Source organism: Bos indicus, chromosome 25, assembly GCF_029378745.1.
Source record: "Bos indicus isolate NIAB-ARS_2022 breed Sahiwal x Tharparkar chromosome 25, NIAB-ARS_B.indTharparkar_mat_pri_1.0, whole genome shotgun sequence".
NCBI lineage: Eukaryota > Metazoa > Chordata > Mammalia > Artiodactyla > Bovidae > Bos > Bos indicus.
Genome location: NC_091784.1, coordinates 23,340,766 through 23,366,696, shown reverse-complemented (window position 1 = coordinate 23,366,696; position 25,931 = coordinate 23,340,766). Strand labels below are relative to the sequence as shown.

Genomic DNA, 25,931 nt, shown 5'->3' with positions numbered 1-25,931 from the left:
ATTTCAGTAGGGCAAACAAATAACTGCATTGCATAAAATATTAATTTTATAATATAGGGCACATGTATGCTGTTACAGGTAGGCCACGTGTGCACATTCCTAGGATAACATATAAACATATCACCTATTTAATTGGTATATATGGACCGATTCAGTTTTTTTTTCAAACTTCAAACTTTTTATTTTGTATTGGGGTATAGCTGATTAACAATGTCGTGATCGTTTCGGGTGAACAGCAAAGGGACTCAGTCATACATACACTTGTATCCATTCTCCCCCAAAACTTCCCCCCATCCAGGGTGGCACAGAACACTGAGTAGAGTTCCATGTGCTATACAGTTGGTTATCCATTTGAATACAGCAATATATACATGACCTTCCCAAATTCCTTCACTATCCCTACCCCCTGGCAATCATGTTTGCTTTCTAAATCTGTGAGTCTCTTTCAGCTTTGTAAGTAAATTCATTTGTACCATTTTTTTTTTAAGATTCCACATATAAGGGATGTCATACAATATTTCTCCTCTGTCTGACTTACTTCACTTAGTATGACAATCTCTAGGTTCATCCATGTTGCTGCAAATGTGTTATTTCGTTCTTTTTAATGGCTGAGTAATATTCCATTGCATATACGTACCACATCTTTATCCATTCCTCTGTTAATGGACATTTAGGATGGTCCCATGTCTTGGCTGTTGTAAACAGTGCTGCAATGAACATTGGGGTGCCTGTATCCTTTCCAATCATGTTTTTCTCCAGATATATGCCCAGGAGTGCGATTTCAGGGTCACATGGTCGTTCTAATTTTAGATTTTTTTTTTCTAATTTTAGATTGTTAGGGAACCTCCATACCGTTCTCCATAGTGGCTGTACCAATTTACATTCCCTCCAACAGTGTAGGAGGGTTCCCTTCTCTCCATACCCTTTCCAACATTTGTTGTTTGTGGATTTGGGGGGACTGTTTCAGTTTGAATGATTTTTTTTTTTTCTGTGCACTGAAGTAAATCACTGTAATGTGTTTACTGGAATATTTTATATGGATAGGATAACTTTTAAGTTTTAATTGCTTTTGAACTGTGGTGTTGGAGAAGACTCTTTGACAGTCCCTTGATCAAACCAGTCAGTCCTAAAGGAAATCAACCCTGAATATTCATTGGAAGGACTGATGCTGAAACTGAAACTCCAATATTTTGGCCACCTGATTTGAAGGGCTGACTCATTAAAAAAGACCCTGATGCTGGGCAAGACTGAAGGCAGGAGCAGAAGCGGACGACAGAGGATGAGATAGTAGGATGGCATCACTGACTCGATGGACAGGAATTTGAGCAAGCTCTGGGAGTTGGTGATGGACAGAGAAGCCTGGTGTGCTGCAGTCCATGGGGTCGCAAAGAGTTGGACACGACTGGGCAACTGAACAACAATATGTATTATTTTAAGTATAATATAATTCAACTACTTTTCTACATACAAATCAATTTTTAAATGTATAAAATGAAGGCATATACTGATGATCCAAAGGAGTTGCAGAAGCTAGCACACAAAATAGTAAAGAAAAAAGGGACTGGAAGAGGATAATGCCACAAATTTCACGATGAATGTCAATTGCAATTTGCTATGGCAGAGCAAAATGAAAATGCTGTGTTGTTGTGACACAAACATTTTAAAATAATAGAGTAGAAAATATTGAGGCATTTTCTGCACATACAGAGTTGCTTTTGATAAGAAGTTTTCTCTCAACATTTAAAAAGAATCAGTGAGGCAGGACTCCCCTAGTGGCCCAGTGGTTGAGAATCTGCCTGCCAATGCAGGGGACACTGGTTTGACCCCTGCTCCAAGAGCAGTCCACATGCCATGGGGCAGCTGACCTGTGTGCCACAACTCCTGAGCCCATGTGTCCAACTACTGAAGTCCTTCTCTGCAATAAGAGAAGCCACCACAGTGAGAAGCCTGCACATCACAACTAGAGAAAATGTTGTCACAGCAACAAAGAGCCAGCACAGCCATAAATAATACATAAAAATTAAAAAAAATTGCACACATATAAGTACACACAATTTTTAATGTAAAGATGGTAAAAGAAATGATTTTTTCAATTGTGAAAACTTTATTAAAAAATTATGAAGAAGAAACCAAACAGATATTTCATAACAAGTGAGCAATTTTCAATTAAGCTACCAAATGCCCATAGAATAAAAGAATTTATCAAAGATAAATTAATTCAAATTTTGAAAAATACCAAATTTTAGCTGAGTCATGCCATGAGACACTGCCCAGTGACTACTTTGGGTATATTGAGTCTTAAAGGTCTTCCAAATTTGTACAGAAACATTGTAAATTCATGGCTTAAAAAACTGCTGATTAGAATTTTTGAATCTTTGACATCTGATAAAGAAGAATTTCAGTTAGATATGAAAAAAAATAGTTTCTATTATAACAGATGGCACTCCAGCTATGTTAAAAATCTGGATTTATTGGAATTTCCAAATAAGAGAATGATATTTTCCTTATTGCTTTATCCCACCGTATGATATATATTGAAAATATTTGTGTTCACTTTCAGAAGCACATTCTATGGAAAGTGTTATGGATACAGTTGTTAAAAATTTTCAGTGTATGCATTCAAATGCTGTGACTCATCACCAGTTTATGGAAAGAAATAAAAAGCAATAAATGCGATGATTTTGTATCCTAATCTATGTTCGTGGGTTGAGTCATAGGAGAATTTTACAGAGATTTACTGTCTTGTCAATTCCAACTCAAGATTTTCTTGAAACAGAAGAAACTCTTACCAAATACTTAGGAATCAAAGATAAACAATGGCAGTGAGATTTAAGTTTTCTTACTGATATCACAGTGGGTATGAATGAGATGCACTGAAGCTCTAAGGAAAGACAAAAAGCTACCTTGTGACCCAGTTAGAAAAGTACAAGGGTTTACACTAAAATGGAAACTTTTTATAATGTAAATCAACAATAATTTTTATACCTTTAATGGTATGAATCAACATATAAAATATTTTAAATGATAAGCAGTATTATGTAAATTATCTGCAAAACCTACCCAAAATTGGAAGAATAAATTTAGAATTACTTTTCAATTTGTGCAATACTCCTTCACATTCCATCTTAATATTACTGAGTTGACACAAGAGACAATGTATTAACATAACTTGGACAAACATAGCTTTGAAACAGATAAACTTATGCTTCAAACAATTCTTCTAATAAAGATCTATTTGTCTTGTCAATGTGGAGGCGAATATTAAAGGCAAATTATTTTTGGTACTTGATTCAGTAATTGGATAACTTTTAAGCAGGTCTGGAAGAACTTGGGAATGTGTTTCTAGTTTTTTTTTTTTTTTTTTTGCTAGGATCCTCTCTGTCCGTGGGATTTTCCGGCAAGAATACTGGTGTGGGTTGCCATTTCCTTCTCCAGGGGATCTTCCAACCCAGGGATTGAACCCACGTCTCCTGCATTAACAGGCAGATTCTTTCCTAGCTGAGCCACCAGGAAAGCCCCAAATATAAACATAGATCAAATATTTCCAATAAAAATGTAGCATCGGGATGAGCTGTGCTGTGAGAGAAAAATACACCCTGAATTCCAAAGACTTAAAACAACCATACAAAGGAACATTTCTGGATAAACAACAAAGTCCTACTGCATAGCACAGGGAACTATATTCAGTACCCTATGATAAGCCATAATGAAAAAGAATGTATATATGCACAAATGAATCACTTTGTTTCATATCAGAAACCTAACACAACATTGTAAATTAACTATACTTCAATGAAACAAAACGTTTACAAAGGAATATATCTTACCAATAATTTGTTATACTTTGATTACATGTCAACACAATGATATTTTGGAAATATTGGTTAAATAAAATATTAAAATTAATTTCACCTGTTTCTGCCTTTTTCAATGTGGTACTTGAAGATTTTGCATTATTATTCCATTGGACAACACTGATTAGAATCCCTCCCTTCTGATTACCACCAGATTACCCCCGAGAGAATTATCCATTGTGATTAGGACTGACAAGAGGGCAGTTGAAGGCAGCTGCCTCCTTTCTCAGCTCCCACACCATGGAAACCCATGGAACCTGATCCAAGGAGCCATGAACCTGGGCTGTCAGATGCTTACTCCTGGGACTTTGATTCTGGGCTGAGTGGTGCAGAGACAGATTCTGGGCTGAGTGGAAGCCAACCTTAACATGGTATCTGTGGCAGTGTGTGGACCAAACTGCATTGCCGCTACTGATGAGGGTGGGTTGGAGAATCAAACATAACGTCCACTACAGAAGCATAGCTGGAGGAATACGTAGAATCAGGCAAAGATGGCACCAAGCCGTGTGAAGAGAGAGCTAAATTTCCAAATAGGGAATAAGCAAGAAAGGTGGAAGCCAGGGAGATGGAAATGGAAGGAATGTGGATTGGAGAATGAGCTGAGACTAAGCATGAGGGTGGATGGGGTGGTAGTTGAAAGAAACATGCAAAGATTAAGTAAAATGCAGATAAGGACTCTGTGCCTGCCCTAACCAGCAGTCTTGCTAAGAAACCCATCCTTGGAGTCTTGGGGTGAGTACTTGGGATAATTCAAGAAAAAGAATTCTCTGGAACCATCCAATGCCATGGCAACCAAGGAGGCACTAATGGGGATTACTGTTGACAAAAGAAGCAACAGACACGACCTTTTCCCTCCATCCTGGCGGAGGTCGGGGAAGGGAGATGGTGCCCATTTCCTGTTCCCTCATCTTACATTAATGTATCCTACTGATAATATATTACATACAACACATTCTCTAAAGGCTAGGTCCTGTGCATCAGTGGGATGAAGGCTTAATTCCCAGAGATTTAACGGTTCATGGCTATCACGCCAGGTTTGATGAAGGGTCCAGGTAATAACTGGGCTCCTGTGACCAAGTCCCTACTTCATGCTCTGGTTCCAATGGCATCTCCCTTTCTCATTCCTGGGCCCGAGTCTCTGTGTCAGTGCTTTGCTTGGGATGTTGTTTGCTCCTCCCATAGGTGGGAAATGTTCCTCAAACACAGCCCTGCTTTCAGTTCCACGACTGGCGCTCACCCTTTATCTGACTTAGCTAGATCCCAGATGCTCCCAGACTTCCCATGGCTTGCTCCCGACGCTCCTGTGTTGAAATCATCTGTGACAAAACTCCTTGGTCTCTGGAAGTCTGACTACCCACGTGAGCGGATCATTCCTTCAGACACTCTGTTCCGTCTGCACGTCTGAACCTCCTCACTTGGCCTTGGCTCAGAGCCCCTCCCCATGTGTCTCCTGCGTTGCAGTTTATTCCTGGGTGTCTGGTCCTGTCAGGAGCTGCAAGATCACAGTCACTGATCTGGGCAGATCCAGACAACTCTGTTATCTCAGTTCTCTCTGCCTAGAAGAAAATCTTTCAGATAACTAATGAGAACCTATCATATTGCATAGAGAACTCTACTCAGTGATCTGTGGTGACCTAAATGGGAAGGAAATCCAAAAGAGAGGGGATCAAAAAATGGGCCAAAGAACTAAACAGACATTTCTCCGAAGAAGACATACAGATGGCTAACAAACACATGAAAAGATGCTCAACATCACTCATTATCAGAGAAATGCAAATCAAAACCACTAGGAGGTACCATTTCACGCCAGTCAGAATGGCTGCTATCCAAAAGTTTACAAGCAATAAATGCTGGAGAGGGTGTGGAGAAAAGGGAACACTCTTACACTGTTGGTGGGAATGCAAACTAGTACAGCCACTGTGGAGAATAGTGTGGAGATTCCTTAAAAAACTGGAAATAGAACTGCCATACAACCCAGCAATCCCACTGCTGGGCATACACACTGAGGAAACCAGAAGGGAAAGAGACACGTGTACCCCAATGTTCATCGCAGCACTGTTTATAATAGCCAGGACATGGAAGCAACCTAGATGTCCATCAGCAGATGAATGGATAAGAAAGCTGTGGTACATATACACAATGGAGTCTTACTCAGCCATTAAAAAGAATACATTTGAATCAGTTCTAATGAGGTGGATGAAACTGGAGCCGATTATACAGAGTGAAGTAAGCCAGAAAGAAAAACACCAATACAGTATACTAACACATATATATGGAATTTAGAAAGACGGTAATGATAACCCTGTATGCAAGACAGCAAAAGAGACACAGATGTATAGAACAGTCTTTTGGACTCTGTGGGAGAGGGCAAGGGTGGGACGATTTGGGGGAATGGCACTGAAACATGTATAATATCATATAAGAAACAAATCGCCAGTCCAGGTTCGATACAGGATGCTTGGAGCTGGTGCACTGGGATGACCCAGAGGGATGGTATGGGGAAGGAGGTGGGAGGGGGGTTCAGGATGGGGAACACGTGTACACCCATGGCGGATTCATGTTGATGTGTGGCAGAATCAATACAATATTGTAAAGTAAAAAAAAAAAAAAAAAAGAGGGGATATATGTACATGGGTAGCTGATTCACTTTGCTGTACAATAGAAACTAACACAACATTACAAAGCAACTATACTCTGATTTAAAAAAAAAAAAAAAGAGAGAGAGAGAGAGTGAAAAGTTGAAAGCTTTTGCTCTAAGAGCAAAAAACAAGATAAGGGTGCCCAGTTTACCACTCCTATTCAACACAGTACTAATGTCATAGTGAAAGTATCTCAGTCATGTCTGACTCTTTGTGACACCATGGACTGTAGCCCACCAGGCTCCTCTGTCCATGATGTTCTCCAGGCAAGAATACTGGAGTGGGTGGCCATTCTCTTCTCCAGGGGATCTTCCTGACCCAGGGATCGAACCTGGGTCTTCTGCACTCCAGGCATATTCTTTACCATATGAACCACCAGAGCCAGAGCAGTTAGGCAAGATAAAGATATAAAAAGTAACCAAATCAGAGAGGAAATAGTAAAACTAAAAAAAAAAAAATCTTTCTCTGAGGGAGCCAGTAAAACTCACCCTATTCTTTCTGGCTATTACTTTGATCAATACCATCTCAATGAGCTATTTCTCTCACAGCTGTCTTCGCCTATTGTTTTTCCCAAGAGACTGACTTCTGTGGCCACTTTTCTCTGAATGAGCTCCATGAGGACAAGAGTATTCAATATTTAGCTGACTTGATGTATACCATGTACTCAGAAAAGAACCTGGCACACAGTAGGTGCTCCATAAATAATCACTATAAAGGAAAAGGAATAAAGGAAAAGGAAACTATGACTTAAGACTCCTCAGAGGGGTCAATACATGTTAACAGTAACCAGTACCCAGGTTTATATATACAGAATAAATCTTACTCATAGCATCACAGGTAGCTCTGGTTTTATCCACGCTAGTCTTAAGAACACCCTATGACATATGAAAGCAGGAACTCTTTTCCTCCCCATTTGGATGTACATTTCAGTTTTTGCCCACCTTTCCACTATCACTGCTGGCCAGTTTTCCCAGCCACGAACCCAGGTGATGTCACCCTGATCCAGCAGATCCCACCAGCCAGCCTTTCCTTATTATCTCCCTCCTGGGTCCCTACAGAAGCCTCCTAACTGGTCTTCCTCACTTTCTTTTTCCCCGACTCCTCAACTGTCCTCTGCAAGTGGTCACTGATTGTCCTAACACTGTGAATTGCACCGGAGACAGCGTGGGTGTCAGAATGGCCAGAAGGTGACTCACCACCTCGCTATTTGAAGAAGGACATGATACGGTCAGCTAGAACCACCTTGAGAAGTTGACCGCTGCTTTGGGAGCACAGTCCATTGGACTCTGTCTCAGAGTTATGAGGGTTACATGTCAAACTTCCCCTTCTGTCTCTTACCCAGTTTCAATTTTATCCCTGAGTCATTCAGTGGTCAGCAATTTGAGCTGATGCTTCCTCTGGTTTCCTTGGTTGGAACCCCAGGCAGCTCTGAGCTGAAAAGACTGACCCATGGCCCCCAGTGTGAGCGATACTACCTGTTCCATTCCTCGGGCAGCGGAATGTCTTGGGAGCCAGGACACCTGGCTTCTAGGCCTGGCTCTGCCACTAGCTGCATGGCTTAGGGCAAATCACATCACCTCTCTGGGCCTGTGTTCACACCTGAGAAATGAAGGGGTTGCATCATATTAGTGATTCTCTGCTTTGAATTTTTTTTTCTCCCTCCCAATTACAGCCAGTGATACAGATTTACCTATAAGACACACATTCATAGGCCAATTTTGGGTGCTAACTAATTCCATCCCTTTCTTCCCCCACTCAAGAAAGCCTATCCAAATGCAAGGGAAGGACAGAGAAACTTTGTTTTTATTAATATTTTAAAAAATAATAATCTGCAAACTTGATATTTTGACTGTAATAGCATTACACTTATTGAGGATTTAATTACCCACCTTGAAAATAAAAAGAGAGAGAAGGGGAGGGAGAAAAAGAGCATAAGGAAGAAAAACTCATCACTTTAATAGTGAGGAATCGCACAAAAGATGGGTAACAGGGACCTATTGGCTCCCTGGTTGTTCTTGGTCTCTCTACACCTCCCATCCTGTGAGGTTCTCATTAAGCTGAGAGTTACACAATCATTTTTTAATATAAAGCCCTACAGGGAGGCCAATGACGTCAGCTCGTGTTCAACTAAAACAAAAATCAATACTTATGCTTTTCTGGGAGAAAACTTGTCAGAAAAGCATCTCTTCTCCAGTATGGCTTTTCCTCTGAGATTTTTTTCATTGGAAGCTTCATGCGGTTTTTAACTTCGCTGCTGCCTTACTGATCCTGGTGTCAGATGTGACTCTGCAGACATCTACGCAGTCTTATTTACAGGTCTTATGAGTCACCCTTGACAACTGTTTGATTTGTGAACCAAGGTGGGCAGCTGCTGAATTATGTACCTCTAAGGTCTTCATCCAGCATCCAGGTCCTGCAAACAGCCTGGCTTAAGTTACTGTCCTCTGCCTGGTTTCACCTGATCTTGTGTACTTTTCCACACTCTTGCCTAAAAGGAATGCACCATGCTGCTTCACCAGTAATTTTTCTTAGCAACATTTGTATCCATTTTTCAGCCTTATCCCTTTGTAAAAAAAAAAAAGGTGTATCACCACTGTCTCACTGTAAGGCTGTCTCTTGCCTATGCTAATTCTTCCTATTGTATTTTGATTCAACACCCTTGCCAGCAGCATTCTTTCTGTCACCTATGTCTTCAGTGTCTCTTCTTTAATAGATTGTAAGCTGTAGGAGGGCAGAGATTGTGTCCAGTTTATTCACTGCTCTTTACCGCTGTCAAGAACTGATACAAAAGGTACCAATAAGTAGTTGTGGACTTCAAGGGTGATTGACAGACTGAATGCAGAAGTAAACGACTGGAACTACTCCTGGCTAGAAAAAGACCCTGATGCTGGGAAAGATGGAGGACAGGAGAAGGGGATGACGGAGAGAATGAGATGGTTGGTTGGTATGACCGACTCAATGAACATGACTTTGAGCAAACTCTAGGAGATGCTCAAGGACAGGGAAGCCTGACATGCTGCAGTCTGTGGGGTTGCAAAGAGTCAGACATGACTGAGCAACTGAACAACTCCTGGCTACTGATTTCCTGCGTTAGCATGTAAACAGGCTCTGGTTTTGCTCATTTTTCATGATAAACACACAAACACTGAAAAAGAAAACTGTCAATCCCACACAATTCACTCCTAACTTTTAGAGTTAAAGGACTGGAAGTATGTGTCAGAATTTGCTGTTTGCAGCTCCTCAGATCCCATTTCCCCTTAGACCTCTGCAGTCTGGTATCTGTTACATGCACAAGAGTGAAGCTGCTTCCACCAACACCATCAAGAACCTACATGTTGCCAGACTCAACGGACAACTTTTTGTCCTCATTTGATCTCCTGACTCTAAATCCTAGAAGTATTTGAATGTCTGCTGAATGAATTTATTATTCTCATATAAGCAGAAGAAAATTATTTATATTCTCATATAAATAATTTTAAAAATACATGCCCACTCCTGGGTATATATCTGGAGAAAATCATAATTCAAAAAGATACATGTACCCCATTGTTCATTGCAGTACTGTTACAATAGCCAGGACATGGAAACAACCTAAATGTCCATCAACAGATGAATGGATAAAGATGATATAGTGCATATACACAACGGAATATTAGCCACGAAAAAGAATGAAATGATGCCATTTGCAGCAACTTGGATGGACTTAAAGATTACCGCACTAAGTGAAGTGAGTCAAAAAGCAAAAGATAAATATCATATGATATCATTCATATGTGGCATCTTGAATATGACACAAAGGGCCTTGTTCACAAAACAGAAATACACCTACAGACATAGAACATAAACGATGGTTACCAAAGGGGAAAGGGGGGAGGGATAAATCAGGAGTTTGGGATTAGCATATACACACTATCATATATTAGATAAACAAAGGCCTTCTGCATAGCACAGAGAACTAAATTTAATATTAACATTTTATAATAACCTACAAGGGAAAAGAATCTGAAAAAATAGATACATATGTATATATAACTGAATCGCTTTGTTGAAACTAACACAAGATTGTAAACCAACTATACTTCAATAAATAAATACAACCTAAAAAATAAAAATAATAATGAAACACAAAAATGACAACAAAAATAACCATTGCTTCAGTTTTCCCTAACGATTAGCTTAAGGGAAGCCAGGCACAAAACCAGTTAGAGGTTATAGAGGTGCGTTTGTTTACTGATTCACTTATTCATTGAAACATACACATGTAGTGAATCCCGTTATGTGCCAGGTATTGGGGGGAACAGACAAGGCAGCAGATTTCATGGGGCCTTCCGCTGGTTGTACCATCCAACGATGAGATAGCTAACTTTGAATTAAAAAAAAAAAAATGAAACTGTTAACATGTAATATTTGTATAGAGAAGGCACACAATTACAAATGTTCAGTCTGATGAATTTTGAGAGACTGAACACGCGAGTGTTAAGAGCACCTGGATTAAGAAACAGACCATTAACAGAATTCCCACTGTGTCTCCTTCTAAACACTCCTTCACTTCTGCAATAACTGTTACCCTGACTTTGATGTCACAGGCCACTCTTCCTGTTTTTGTGCTCTGTATAAGCGAAATCCTATAGAATACGCCTCTCATTGCCTTGCTTCTCTTGCTCAACACTGTGTTTTGGGGATTCATGGATATTGTGGTAAGTGGCTGTGGATCATCCATTCTCCACTGCTGTCTGAACTCTCAGCAAAGACTCTCAGCCTTCCACAATATTATGCTTCCCTCTCTCCCAATAGGGCTTCCCAGGCGGCTCAGTGGTAAAGAATCTGTCTGCCAACACAGGAGACCCGGGTTTGATCCCTGGCCAGGAAGATCCCCTGGTGAAGGAAATTTCAACCCACTCCAGTATTCTTGCCTGGAGAATCCCCACGGACAAAGAAGCCTGGTGGGCTACAGTCCATAGGGTCGCAAAGACTTGGACTTGATTGAGCAACTGAACAACAAACAAAACTCCCCAATAACATTTCCCATCCCCTTTCCGTGCTTTCTCTCCATACTTATTATCACCATCTAACATCCTGTACATTTGATATATTTTGTTTATTATTTGCCATGCCTGGAATGTGAGTTCCATGGAGCTAGATAAGTGCTCAGTAAATACCTTTTGAACAAATGAATCTCGGCTACTGCTGCAAGGCTCCCAGCTTGCCCAGAGCAGGGGATGGGGCAGAGAAGGGAGGGGAATGCCGTGTCGCCCAGACAGAACAGATGGGGCAGGTCTGCAGCAAAGTGCCATTTAGCAGGAGATGCCAACCTGATGTGGAGCCAGGTGTGGTCTCCCACTGTGACATCTGTACCACAGCCATGAATACCAATGTGAAACTCCTCCATAAAATGCTTGCAAATGATTTTTTTTTTTAAGTTTACTAAAACTGAAAAAGAAAAAGGTCCAGAAATATCTATCAATAGGGAATATCCTTTGGGATCCTGGAAAATTGGATGAGAACTTTCTGTCTTTGTATTATTTTGCATCCTTTGAATTATTAATAATAAGGTCTTTGACTTAGTGATTAAAATGTAAAGAAAAACACACCACAGTTAAGTAGAAATTATCCTAGTATTGTAAAAAACCACTGAATATTTTACAAACTGATAGTAAAGATATCACAACAGCTTACATTTTGTAAAAATCACAACTTATCACAATAATAGAAGAGTGCCTGGCTTATAAGGAAGCACTCAACTATTTCTTGAATAAATGAATGAAAACATATTAATATGTTCAGTCATCCCTCTAGGTCAAATGAGAAAAAAATCATTTAATAAATGCTGAAAGAGCATTAAAAAATAATTCATATTAAAAAAGTATATATGTATAACTGAATCACTCTGTTGTACAGCAGAAATTAACACAACGTTGTAAACAAGTGTACTTCAATAAAAATAAAAAAATAATTCAGCATCCATGTCTGATGAAAACTCTTGGCATGTGTTAAAGAAGGTTTCCATCGCATGCCTCTCTGCAAACCACTGCAATCTGGCTTCCGCTGGCACCATGCCATGGAGGCTGCATTCCCCAAGGCGCTCAGTGCCCTATATACTGCCAAACCCAATGCACTTGGAAGGGGACCAATAAATATGTAATGAATTAAGGAGTGGATGATCAAAGAATCTCAGATCAACAGTCAGCATCGTCCTTAACAATAAAACATCAGACCTTGTCTCTTTCAAGTCAGAAGCTGAACCAGGATATGAGCAACCGCTGTGTTCTGTTGTTTTTCTGGAAGCTCGAACAAAAACAAACAAAAAACCATGGAGACAAAACAAGGTATAGCTCTTGGCAGTGAGACAAAAACGATCTTTCCTTGCATGAAACCTAGGAGAATCATCAAAAAACGATCAGCAATAAGAAAAGAGTCCTGGAAATTTACAAAATACATACTCAAAGAGCAACAAATTTTCCCCAAAACCAGCAAACGGAATGTCCATGCAATGATATGATGAAACAGCTGAGAAAGTACGATATAAAGAAGGCAGGGGGTATTTTCTGGTGGTCCAGTGGTTAAGACTTGGTGCTCTCACTGCTAGGACCAGGTTCAATCCCTGCTTGAGGAACTAAGATCCCACAAGTCTAGTGGAATGGGCAAAAAAAAAAAAAAGGCACAGATTCTCATGAATAAATAGTAAAGCAATTTAGGTGAAAGAAAATTCTAGCTTTACAAATTGAAAAAGTTGTGTGGAGAATGCTGCTGCTACTGCTGCTAAGTCGCTTCAGTCGTGTCCGACTCTGTGCGACCCCATAGACGGCAGCCCACCAGGCTCCCCTGTCCCTGGGATTCTCCAGGCAAGAACACTGGAGTGGGTTGCCATTTCCTTCTCCAATGCATGAAAGTGAAACGTGAAAGTGAAGTTGTTCAGTCATGCCCAACTCTTAGCGACCCCATGGACTGCAGCCTACCAGGCTTCTCTGTCCATAGGATTTTCCAGGCAAGAGTACTGGAGTTGGGTGTGTGGAGAATAAGACTTCTTTAAAAAAAAAAAATAGCTGAATGTGAAAAATAAATGATGCTTAGGTTGTGAATTCAATATTAAATTCTAGGTGAAACAGACAAATTAGATATCTTCCATAAACAGATCACATACAGCGTAATTATGAGAGAGGGTCAAGGTCATTAAAATGGGGCTGATATTGCCCTACCCTAGAAAGCATATCCCACTTCCTCTGTTGCTGTTTGTAATTACTCTCTGAAGTCCCTGAACTTGTAACCTCAGTTTCCCTAAGATGATAATCTGCTCTCTTACAGAAGTGACTTCACAAACATGGGACAGTGTAGAAACAAGAATAGAGGGGATGGACAGATAGGTCCAACTTGAGCCCTTTAGGTTCAGCAGAGAGTTTCTATGGTCCTTGTGATAATTTGTAATTTTTGCATGCTATTTAATGTGTGTGGAACACTTAAAAGAACTTTAATATCTAATGTACATTTATTTTGAAATTTTATTATTGAATTATCACAGGAAGCACTAGGCATATGGTGATAAAAAAGACGGATGAAGTCTATGCCTTAATGATGGCAGATGGGCACAGGGAACGAACAAATATACAACTAACATTACTTCAAAAGTGACTGATGCACCTATAGTCAATTAATCTATGGCAAAGAAGGCAAGGAAACACAGGTAGAAAAAAATATCCATCCCTTCAACAAGTGGTGCTGGAAAAACGGACTAGCCACGTGTAAAACAATGAGATAAGAGCATTTCCTCACACCATACACAAAAATAAACTCAAAATGGTTTAAAGACCTTAATGTGGGTCATTTGTAGTGATGTGGATGAACCCAGAGTCTGTTATAGGGAGTGAAGTAAGTCAGAAAGAGAAAAACAAATATTGTGTATTTACGCCTATATATGGAATCTAGAAGAATGGTACAGATTAACCTATTTGAGGGGCAGGAATAGAGATGCAGACATAGAGAATGGACTGTGGACACAGCACGGAATAAGAGGGTGGGACGAAAATAGAGAGTACTTTGGCTACCTCATGCGAAGAGTTGACTCATTGGGAAAGACTCTGATGCTGGGAGGGATTGGGGGCAGGAGGAGAAGGGGATGACAGAGGATGAGATGGCTGGATGGCATCATTGACTCGATGGACGTGAGTCTGGGTGAACTCCGGGAGTTGGTGATGGACAGGGAGGCCTGGTGTGCTGCGATTCACCAGGTCACAAAGAGTCGGACACGACTGAGCAACTGATCTGATTTGATCTGATCTGTAAAATAGCAGCTAATGGGAAGCTGCTGTGGAACAGGGAGCAGAGCTCGGTGCTCTGTGATGTCTTAGCTGGATGGGCTGTGTCCACGTGCTTAGTCGTGTCCCACTCTTTGCGATCCCATGGACTGTAGCCCTCCAGGTTTCTCTGTCCATGGGGTTTCAAAGCAAGAATACTGGAGCGGGTTGCCATTTCCTTCTCCAGGGGATCTTCTCAACCTAGGGATCGAACCCACGTCTCCTGTGTCTCCTGCATTGCAGGCGGATTCTTTACCCGCTGAGCCATTGGGGAAGCCCAACAGGATGGGAAGGAGGCTCAAGAAGGAAGGGATATATGTATACATATAATGAATTCATGCTGCTATATAGCAGAAACTGACACAACATTGTAAAGCAATTATTATGTGTGCATGCTCAGTCATGTCCGACTCTTATGACCCCATGGACTGTAGCCTGCCAGGCTCCTCTGTCCATGGGATTTCCCAGGCAAGAATATTAGAGTGATTTGCCATTTCCTTCTCCAGGGAAAGCAATTATACTCCAATTTTGCCAAGAAAAGACCTACACAGTGATAAGAGAATAGACTCTGTATGATTTCAATACCTTTAGACCATGAAATTTTTGCACCTTGTTTTATGTCCCTGGATATGTTCCAGTGTCTCCTAGTTTACAGTTTATGGGAATGTGAATAGAATTTGTATGCTACTGTTGTGTGAAAATTGTATAAATCTTAATTATGCTTAATTGGTTCATAGTGCTTTCCAGGTCTACATATCCTTCTACTTCTCTGTCCTTCCTGTAAGTCACTCAGTTGTCCTAATCTTTGTAACCCCATGGGCTGTAGTCCACCAGGCTTTTCTGTCTGTGGAATTCTCCAGGCAAGAATACTGGGGTGCATTGCCATTTCCTTCTCCAGGGGATTTTCCTGACCCAGGGATCGAACTTGAGTCTCGTGCATTGCAGGGTTCTCCTGCACTGTGGGCAGATTCATTACCATCTGAGCCACCTTCTCTGTATATTCATTCTATTAACTTTTGAGTGATTGATATTGAAACTCCAATTAGAAATCTTAATTTATCTACTTAAAAAATATTTGTAATACATAGTGGGATTATATGTAATCTTGTTCGATATTTTCCAAGGCTTCTGTAAATGTGTTATTGAAAGTGTTAGTTGTTCAGTTGTGTCTGACTTTTTGCAACCCCATGGACTGTAGCCTGCCAGGCTCCTCTGTCCATGGAATTCTCTGGGTAAGAATACTGGAGTGGGTTGCCATTCCTTTCTCCAGGGGATCTTCCAGACCCAAGGATCAAACCTGGGTCTCCTGCATTGCAGGCAGATTCTTTACCATTATACTTTCATAATTAAAAAAAAAACTTTTAAAACAACAATAACTAAAAAAAAAAAGAAAAGGCCTAAATGTAAGACCTGAAACCATAAAACTTCTAGAAGAGAACACAGGCAGAACAGTCTTTGACGTAAATCATAGCAATTTTTTTTGGATCTGTCTCCTTGGGCAAAACAAAAGCAAAATTAAACAAATGGCACACAATTAAACTTAAAATCTTTTGCACAGCAAAGAAAACCATCAACAAAATGAAAAAAACAATCCACAGAATGGGAGAAAATATTTGTAAATGATGTGACCAACAAAGAGTTAATATCCATAACATACAAACAGCTCATACACCTCAACATTAAAAAAAAAGGCAATCAAAAAGTGGGCAAAAGACATGAATAGATATTTTTCCAAAGAAGACATACAGATGGCTAATGAGCACATGAAGAGATGCTCAACATCACTAATTGTTAGAGAAATGCCAACCGAAACAATAATGAGATATCACCTCACATCTGTCAGAATGGCTTGTCATCAAAAAGTCTACAAATTAAAAAAAAGTCTACACATACTAAATGTTGGAGAGGATGTAGAGAAAAGGGTGCCCTGGTACACTGTTGGTGGGAATGCAAACTGGTGCAATCACTATGGAAAACAGTATGGACATTTTCTCAAACTTGGAACTTCCCTGTGACCCAGCAATTTCATTCCTGGGTATATATCCAGAAAAAGACAAAAACATTAATTCAAAAAGATACATGCACCCCAATATAGTAGCAGTACTACTTATAACAGCCAAGACGGGGAAGCAATTCAAGTGCCCACAGCAGATGAATGAAGAACGATGTCACACACACAGACAATGGAATAGTATTCAGCCATAAAAAGAACGAAATCCTGGCATTTGCAGCAAGCAATGTGGATGGACTTGGAGAATATTATGCTTAGTGAAATAAGTCAGATAAAGACAAATGCAGTATATCACAGTATATGAAATCTATAAAATAATACAAATGAATGCTTATGCAAAACAGAAATAGACTCACAAATATAGAAAACAGACTAGTGGTTACCAAACGGAAGAGGGAAGCGGAGGAGGGACAAATTAGGGGTATGGAATTAACAGACACAAATTACTATGTATAAAATAGATAAGCAACAAGGATCTATGGTATACTACAGGGAATTATAGTCATTATCCTGTAACAGCTTTTAATAGAGTATAATCTACAAAAATACCAAATCACTATGCGGTAAACCTAAAACTAGTATAATGTTGTAAATCAACTATACTTCAATTTTAAAAAAGTAATTGATAATACTCTGCAGAAAATACACACGGTTAAGGCGATAGACGTGAAAGGGAGTATAGTTTGAAGACTTCCCTGAGGAGGTATTTGAACTGAGATCCAAAATGTACGAATGAGCAAACCGCGCAGAAGCAAAGCACCCGTGCACAGCAAACAGAGCACAGTTTCAGAAACAGAAATGAGTTTGGTGTGTTCCAGACTCTGCAAGGCAGCACGGCGGGGGGAACAGAGTGAGTGATGGAGAGAGGAGACGGAAAGCCAAGTAGATGCCAGGTCATGTAGGGTCTTGAAGACCGTGGGGAAGGAGACTGGATTTTCTTTCTTTTTTTTCTTAATTTACTTGACTGCAGTGGGTCTTAGTTGCCGCATGCAGCCTCTTTCATTGAGGCATATGGACTCGAGCTGTGGTAAGCGGTCTCCAAAGCATGCGGGCTTAATTGCCCTGTGGCATGTGGAATCTTAGTTCCCGAAAGTGAAAGTTGCTCAGTCGTGTCCAGCTCCTTGTGACCCCATGGACTATATAGTCCATGGAATTCTCCAGGCCAGAATACTGGAGTGGGTAGCCTTTCCCTTCTCCAGGGGATCTTCCCAACCCAGGGATCGAAGCCAGGTCTCCCACATTGCAGTCAGATTCTTTACCAGCTGAAGTACAAGAGAAGCCCAAGAATACTGGAGTAGGTAGCCTATCCCTTCTCCAGTGGATCTTCCCAACCCAGGAATTGAACTGGGGTCTCCTGCATTGCATGTGGATTTTTTACCAACTGAGCTTCCCTGTCCAGGGATCAAACCCATTTTCCCTGCATTGGAAGGAAGATTCTTAACCACTGGACCACCAGTGAAGTCCTTGGGTTTTATTTTTACTGTGAAAGGAATTTTTTGGGAGGTTTTGAACAAGGGAATCGTGTGGTCTGGTTTATGAGCTTTAAAAGCCCATTGGGGCTACTGTAAGAATTCATAGTCTGTTGGGAATTCCCTGGTGGTCCAGTGGTTAGGACTCAGCGCTTTCACTGCCAGGGATCCAAGTTCAATTCCTGGTCAGGAAACTAAGATCCCACAAGCCCATGAGGTTTGGCCAAAAGCAAACAAACAAACAAAATGAAAAGAATTCATAGTCTGTAATGAGGAGGGGCACACATGGGGCAGGCCAGCCAGAAGAGAGGCCCCTTAAAGGTGAAAGATGATACCGTCTCGGAAGAGGATGGTAGCAGTGTAATTGAAGAGAAGTGAATAGTTTGAAGATAGGTTATGATGACAGAGCCAAATATCTTCCATATGGGTTGATTGGTGTGGGATGTCAGGTAATGAGAAATTAGGAAAAACATCTAGCACTTTGGATTAAATATCTGGGTGGATGATGGAAAGATATTGGAGGGACTGGGGTGAGAGGGGACAGGTTTAGTAAGGGAAATCAAGAATTCTAATTTGGATATGTAAACTGTGGGGTCCTTCTTAGATAACCAAGTGGAGGTGATGAGCAGGGAGACGAGGAGCGCATTATAAGGCCATAGCTGGTATTTACCAGAGAGTATTACCAGCTCCAGTATTCTTGCCTGGAGAATTCCGTGGACAGAGCCTGGTGGGCTGCTGTCCCTGGGGTCGCATAGAGTCAGACACGACTAAAATGATTTAGCATGCATGCATGCATTGGAGAGGGAAATGGCAACCCACTCCAGTATTCTTGCCTGGAGAATCCCAGGGATGGAGGAGCCTGGTGGGCTGCTGACTATGGGGTCACACAGAGTCGGACACGACTGAAATGACTTAGCAGCAGCAGCTGGTATTTACAGACATGAGACCTCAGGTAACAAAGGAAAGAATTTAAGTGGAGTGATGTTGAACTGTGGGGCATATTTACGGTAAGTGGGAAGAGGAGGAGGAACAAATGAATGGATGGAGAGGGAACAGGAGGCAGACCAAGGAGAAAGTGAATCATTGTGTCAGAAGCTGCAGAGAGGTTGAGGAAGACATGGCCACTGGGTTGGCAAACTGCTGGTTATCAGTGACCTTCACTAGAGAGCTTCCATGGGGCTGACCGGAGTGGGCATTCGTGGGGCCAAAAGTACAAGTGGAGGTCTACTCATCACAGATCTAAATATTTAAATAATATCAATGGAACAAACTGTTAAATAAAATATTATTGTATTCATTATATATTGGCAGGCAAGGTTCAGACTTAGAATTCTCCACTTCCTTGAGTTCCTTATCAGAATGAACTGGTATAAAGAGCACTTGGCCCCTGACCTGCTCCCCTTCCCCTTTTTCTTCCCTCCCTTCAGACTGAACGTCCAATTTTACCTACACTTGCTTCCCTAACCCTCCTCCCCAGCCAACAGCCATCTCTGAGGCATGGAGAAACACACACTGCACCCCTGTGATTTGGGGAACAGCCCCTCACAGGCCCTGGGAACTGGTGTGGGACCGCTGAGACAGGGTCCTAGGCATCCTGAGTGAGGTCAAGGAAGAGGCAAATCCAGGGGTTTGTGTTCCCCTTGTGGGGAGGGGCAAAGCCAAAGGGGGATCTGAGCACAGTCCTCTAAAGCAGGGGTCCCCACCAGGTACCAGTCCGTGGCCTGTTAGGAACCAGGCCGCACAGCAGGAGGTGAGTGGCGGGCAAGAGAGCCAGGTTTCATCTGTAGTTACAGCTGCTCCCCATTACTCGGATCACTGCCTGAGCTCACCTCCTGTCGGATCACCTATCTCAGCTTTCAAAAGAGAACCACATAAGATCCCTGCAGTGAGAAGGAATGGGTCCGGGACCTATTTGTGAATAAGCCAGGTGAATCAACTTTGTCTGTGCTAGAAGAGATGGCAAATGATGGTGGCCTGAAAAGCATGTCTGAGACAACTTCAAATCTCCACACATTCTGGATTAAAGTCAAGGCCTGAGATGCCATAAAAGCACTGAAAGACCTGCTTCTGTTTTCAACATCCTATCTTTGTGAAGCAGGGTTTTCCGCAGTGACAAAAACCAAAACAAAATTATAAAGTAGACTGGACATAAGCAACACACTTTGGGTGTCACTGTCTCCCATTACCCCCAGAAGGGACTGTCTAGTTGCCGGAAAACAAGCTCAGGGATCCCATGGATTCTGCATTATGGTGAGGTGTATAATTATCTCATTACATATCACAATATAATAATAATAAAAATAAAGTGCACAATAAATGTAATGCACTTGAATCATCCTGAAACCATCCCCCACCCCCGTCTGTGAAAAAACCGTCTTCCACAAAACCAGTCTCTGGCGCCAAAAGAGCTGGGGACCACTGCTATAAAGCATGAGGCTTGGGGGCAGTATTAGAGTAGGTTAAAAAGAGAATGGGGGCTTCCCAGGTGGCGCCAGTGGTAAAGAACCCTGCCTGTCAATACAAGAGATGCGAGAGATGAGAATTCAACTCCGGGGTCAGGCAGATCCCCTGGAGAAGGGAATGGCATCCCACTCCGATATTCTTGCCTGGAGAATCCCATGGACAGGGGAGCCTAGCAGGCTACAGTCCATAGGGTTGCCAAGAATCAGACATGACTGAGCACACACAAAGAGAGAATGGAGAATATGGAGTAAAGTGGTGAGAAAACAGTGTGGACAGGCCTTTGAAGGAACTTTTCCATAATGGGGTAGCAGCTGGAAGGAAAGGAAAAGCCTAAAGACAGCACTCTGGCGTGCTGATGGAAAGGATGCTGCTGCTGCTGCTCCTCCTAAGTCGCTTCAGTCGTGTCCGACCCTGTGCGACCCCCTAAACAGCAGTCCACTAGGCTCCCCCGTCCCTGGGATTCTCCAGGCAAGAATACTGGAGTGGGTTGCCATTTCCTTCTCCAATGCATGAAAGTGAAAAGTGAAAGTGAAGTTGCTCAGTGGTGTCCAACTCTTAGCGACCCTATGGACTGCACCCTACCAGGTTCCTCCGTCCATGGGATTTTCCAGGCAAGAGTACTGGAGTGGGTTGCCATTGCCTTCTCCATGGAAAGGATGAGTAGAAGGAAAAGCTGACAAGGAAGAGAATGGGGATAATATTGGATGCGGAGTCCTTGAGCAGGTGAGGGGGACGGGATCCAAGGCTTGGTGGAGAGATTGGCACAAACAGTTCTTCCACTATTAGACAAGGGAGAGCAGCTTAAAAGGGCACAGATGTAGACAAGCTGGCAAATCTGGCAGTGGGAAGAAAATAAAATCATTCTTTTCTAATTGCTCCCAATATTTACAATTACAGAGTGAATGAGATCATCCACGGAGAGCAGGGAGAGACAAATTGTGAAAAGTTATCTGAGACACTTGAAAAAATAGTTAAGATGGTCAATTTTATGTTAGATGTAATTTGCCATAATTAAAAATAATAATAGTTTGAGGAAATTCCCTAGTAGCCTAGCGGTTAGGATTCTGGGCTTTCACTGCTGCGGTTCAGACTCTGGTTGGGGAACTGAGATCCCACAAGCCACACGGTGCAGCCAAAAAAATAAATAATAAAGAAATAATTTTTAAAAGGTGAAAAAAGGCTAATAAATAACCACCCTGCCCTTAAGGAAAAAAAAAAGCTACTTGAGAATACAGGAGAGTAAATATATTGGGGAAATTTAATATTAGAAGCAGTACCAGGGACTTACTGGAGATTTGTGGACATAAATTTAAAGCAAAACCAATAAGCTTAATCGTGCATGTTTTTCCTCTGCTGCCTTCAGTTGCCAGGCTACAAACAGGTGAAGTAGGCAGAATGTTAGCTTAAGAGAATTTGATTGATTTAAGAAGATTTGTGACTTTAATTAAAAATATTTAAGAGAATTTGATTGACTCAGACTAAAACTGAATGTTAAAAAACTTCTGGATTAGTAAATAACTTCAGATTTATTAGGTCTGTAAACAGTGTTTCAGCGCTTAGCAATTTTATTTATTCCATTTATAAGTCTGCCTTGTCAGATGTTTGAAGCACTGAAGAGAATCAAATCTGTAATTGTGGTTAAAATGCCAAAGCTACGGAAATGTTATTAATCAAGTTTGTAAATGATGTTAAATATTTAGGAACATTTACTATGTCAAATTTACATGCTAATTTAGCATTGATATAAGAACAAATGAAAATTAGTCATTAACTTAAGATAAAGCTAGACTTATAAATACAACATTATCTGTGAGTCATATGTTAAAGGCTTAGGGAAAATTGGGTTTCTAGATTTACAAATTTAGCAAGTTGTAAAAGCAAAAGTCACTTAGTCATGTCCAAGTCTTTGCAACGCCATGTACTATGCAGTCCATGGAATTCTCCAGGCCAGAACACTGGAGAGGGTAGCCATTCTTTTCTCCAGGGGATCTTCCCAACCCAGGGATCGAACCCAGGTCTCCCACATTGTAGGAGGATTCTTCACCAAACTGAGCCATGAGGGAAGCCCTTAGCAAGCTGAGCATTAGTTAATATAGAAGTAACTGGACTTCCCTGGCGGTGCAGTGGTTAAGAATCTGTCTGCCACTACAGTGGACATGGGTTTCATCTCTGCTCCAAGAAGATTCCATATGCCATGGAGCAACTAAGCCTGATGCCACAATCACAGAGCCTGTGTGCCTAGAGCCTGTGCTCTGCAACAAGAGAAGTCACTGCAATGAGAAGCCCGAGTACCCTGACAAAGAGTAGCCCCTACTCGCTGCAACTAGAGAAAGCCTGCATGTAGCAAGGAAGATCCAGCACAGCCAAAAAAAAAAAAAAATATATATATATATACATATAAGTAACTGTAGCATACTCCTGTATGCATTAAGGCCCAAATGTAGTGCTAAAAATACAGCTACTCCCTATAAGATGCCATCTTATGCCAGTTGCACTATTTTATTTTCTCAGCACAGATATCTACTTCCTGTGCTCCCAAATTCCACTAAAATGACAGAAAAATATTATTGATATATACAAAATTATTCATATATACAAAATTATGTATACTTAATATGTATTATTTATGTATAAAATATTTATATAGTCTGGAAAATTTTGCATATATAATTGCCAAAAACCAAGAAAGAGTCCTATTATTAAATCAAAAATGATGAAGAAGGGACTTCCCTGGTGGTCCAGTGGCTAAGACTCCACATTCCCAATGCAGGAGCTGGGGTTTGATCCCTGGTTGGGGAACTAGAGCCTACATGCTGTAATTAAGAGTTTGCATGCCACAACTAAAGATCCCCTATGCTGCAAATATGACCTGGAGCAGTCAAATAAATATTTTTTACAAAGAAAGAAATGATGAAGAATTCCTGTAAGACTCTATAAAGTTTGCAATCAAGGGCAAGACTAGGGTAGAGAAAACTTGACACTAAACACTGCTGAGGAAAAGCAGCTCTTCCCAAGGAAGCCAGGGGGAAATCCAAGATTAGAATAAGCAAATATGAAGAGAGAGAGAGGCCCCCCTACGGTTGTTAAGGTAATTAAGTACCAGGCTGCATTTGGCCTGGCTGGATCAGACACTGCCCTCTAGTTGACAGCTCCAGGCAGAGAAAGTTCCCAGGATAAAGACCCCAGGACTACTTTCTGAACAAAGGAATAAATAACTTTCCTAGAGAAGGCTCTGAACTTGAGGGCTGGCCTGGATCGGGAAGCAGAGCCCTTCTTAAAGGGCTTCCAAAACAATAGGAACCGAGGTCGGGGAGGAAGAGGAAAGGCTATTCCTGGTGCCTGGCCCTGTCATAGCTACCTAGCTAGCTCTCCAAGGTAGGACACTTCTGAATAATTCCAGGAGCCGCAGAAGGCGAGCAGTGCCCCCAAGAATACACAATGCCTACTAAGAAGGAGAGAATACCTGTCCTCTTCGAACATAAATGTACTATCTAGTCAGGCAGTACAGTTACCCCATCCCTTAAAATCTCAGAAACCAGCTCCTGGAATAAGAACAGAGGTTCTTATTTGGAAGCTCCAGCTTCCAACACTGCAAATTCTAGGGAAAGGAGTGGTGGATACAAGAAACATGCCGTCTAAAAACACTGAGGACTTCCCTGGCGGTTCAATGGTTAAGACTTCACCTTCTAATGCAGACGGCATGGGTTTGATCCCTAGTCAAGGAACTAGATCCCACATGCCATGTGGTACAGCCAAATTAAAAGAAAATAAAAATAAAAACACTAGGAAAATATGTCTATATCTAAATAAATGTAGACATGTGTACTGTGAGAAAAATTAAGACCTGAAACTAGAATTTCATAAGACTTCAACATTGGAGTGAGGGCAGGAAGGAGTTTGAAAGCAGGTTATGGCTTGAATTGCTCCAGGGATGCTGAAGAAACAGAGTGAGCCTAGGTACCGAGAGAAGATATCTGGCAGGAGATTTAAGATGAACTGAAATGGGGCACGCAGGAGGCTCTGGGGTACCAGTAATATTTCATTTCTCAAGGTAAAATTGTGTTTTGCTTGCTTTATGTTTTTTTCCTGAGTGTCTTATATTTCTGTACATATGGTATTTTATAATAAAACATTAAAAAAAAATCAAGAGTGACTGCTAGATGTGGAATTCTCAAACCTGACTACATATACAACATGGGAAAGTTTTAAAAATACCAAAGGCCACTAAATGGCCATCAACAGAGGAATGGATAAAGAAGATGTGGGACATGTACACAAGAGAATATTCAGTTCAGTTCAGTTCAGTCACTTAGTTGTGTCCAACTCTTTGTGACCCCATGAATCGCAGCACGCCAGGCCTCCCTGTTCACCAACTCCCGTAGTTCACTCAAACTCATGTCCATCAAGTCGGTGATGCCATCCAGTCATCTCATCCTCTGTCATCCCCTTCTCCTCCTGCCACCAATCCCTCCCAGCATCAGGGTCTTTTCAAATGAGTCAACTCTTCGCATGAGGTGGCCAAAGTATTGGAGTTTCAGCCTCAGCATCAGTCCTTCCAATGAACACCCAGGACTGATTTCCTTTAGAATGGATTGGTTGGATCTCCTTGCAGTTCAAGGGACTCTCAAGAGTCTTCTCCAACACCACAGTTCAAAAGCATCAATTCTTCGGAACTCAGCTTTCTTCACAGTCCAACTCTCACATCCATACATGACCACTGGAAAAACCATAGCTTTGACTAGATGGACATTTGTTGGCAAAGTAATGTCTCTGCTTTTGAATATGCTATCTAGGTTGGTCATAACTTTCCTTCCAAGGAGTAAGCATCTTTTAATTTCATGGTTGCAATCACCATCTGCAGTGATTTTGGAGCCCCCCAAAATAAAGTCTGACACTGTTTCCACTGTTTCCCCATCTACTTCCCATGAAGTGATGGGATCAGATGCCATGCTCTTCATTTTCTGAATGTTGAGCTTTAAGCCAACCTTTTCGCTCTCCTCTTTCACTTTCATCAAGAGGCTCTTTACTCAGCCATAAAAAGGAATGAAACTGGGTCATTTGTAGAGATGTGGATGGACCTAGAGACTGTCATACAGAATGAAATAAGTCAGAGAAAAATGTATCACATATTAATACATATATGTGGAATCTAGAAAAATGGTATAGATGATCTTATTTGCAAAGTAGAAATAGAGACACAGGCATAG

At 41.3% G+C, this 25,931-nt stretch overlaps 1 long non-coding RNA gene and 1 pseudogene across 1 annotated transcript in view; one reads left to right on the top strand and one right to left on the bottom strand.

The window, feature by feature from the left end:
- The window catches only part of LOC139179719 (uncharacterized), a 109,911-nt gene that overhangs the window by 58,723 nt on the left and 25,257 nt on the right, over positions 1–25,931 (bottom strand). The window contains exon 2 of the long non-coding RNA XR_011564049.1: positions 7,969–8,092. This is a non-coding gene — a long non-coding RNA (uncharacterized lncRNA). The remainder of the gene's footprint in view (positions 1–7,968; positions 8,093–25,931) is intronic.
- Positions 18,547–25,931, top strand: part of LOC109578133 (5'-AMP-activated protein kinase subunit gamma-1-like) — a 31,822-nt pseudogene continuing 24,437 nt past the window's right edge.